This window comes from Apium graveolens, chromosome 10 (assembly GCF_009905375.1).
Source record: "Apium graveolens cultivar Ventura chromosome 10, ASM990537v1, whole genome shotgun sequence".
Lineage (NCBI taxonomy): Eukaryota > Viridiplantae > Streptophyta > Magnoliopsida > Apiales > Apiaceae > Apium > Apium graveolens.
The window spans coordinates 96,901,443-96,902,061 of NC_133656.1; the positions used below are offsets into that span (position 1 = coordinate 96,901,443).

The following is a 619-nucleotide window of genomic DNA, read 5'->3' on the forward strand; positions in this document are numbered from 1 at the left end:
TATAATCACAATATCAACTCGGAATCTTAAATTAAAAACTCGTATATGGTGTGGTCGCAAAAGTTTTTATTAAACCGCAAGGTTACTATTCATAAAAGTCTTTTATCGATGTCAAAAATTCGGATTTTTACAATAAGGCTCCACCTGATGCTGCATCGAGCATGGGTCTAGATTGTGCTCCTAAGCCATTATAAAAGTAGTTGGTAATCATCCAGTCAGGCATCCCATGATGATGACACTTCCTAAGCATCTCCTTATAACGCTCCCAAACTTCACATAAAGACTCTCCCGATTGCTGTGCAAATTGGGTAAGAGCATTTCTGATTGCAGCTGTCTTTGCCATAGGGAAGAATTTAGTAAGAAACTTTTGAGCAAGATCTTCCCAAGTAGTGATAGAACCAGCTGGTAGAGAGTATAACCAGCTCTTAGCCTTGTCCTTCAGAGAGAATGGGAAAAGCCTCACCTTAACAGCATCTTCAGAAACACCATTGAACCGGAAGGTGTTGCAGATCTCGATGAAATCCCTCATGTGAATATTGGGATCTTCAGTTAGAGAACCCCAAAATGGACTGAATTCGGCACCATCTGAATCGTGCTAGCCTTGATTTCAAAAGTGTTA

General features: G+C 40.2%; 1 non-coding gene across 1 annotated transcript; it reads left to right on the forward strand.

Annotated features, from left to right (window-relative positions):
• Window positions 1-221: 221 nt before the first annotated feature.
• LOC141694832 (small nucleolar RNA R71) lies at window positions 222-328 on the forward strand. The gene has a single exon (XR_012564114.1). It is a non-coding gene; the product is annotated as a small nucleolar RNA R71 (small nucleolar RNA).
• Window positions 329-619: the final 291 nt, after the last annotated feature.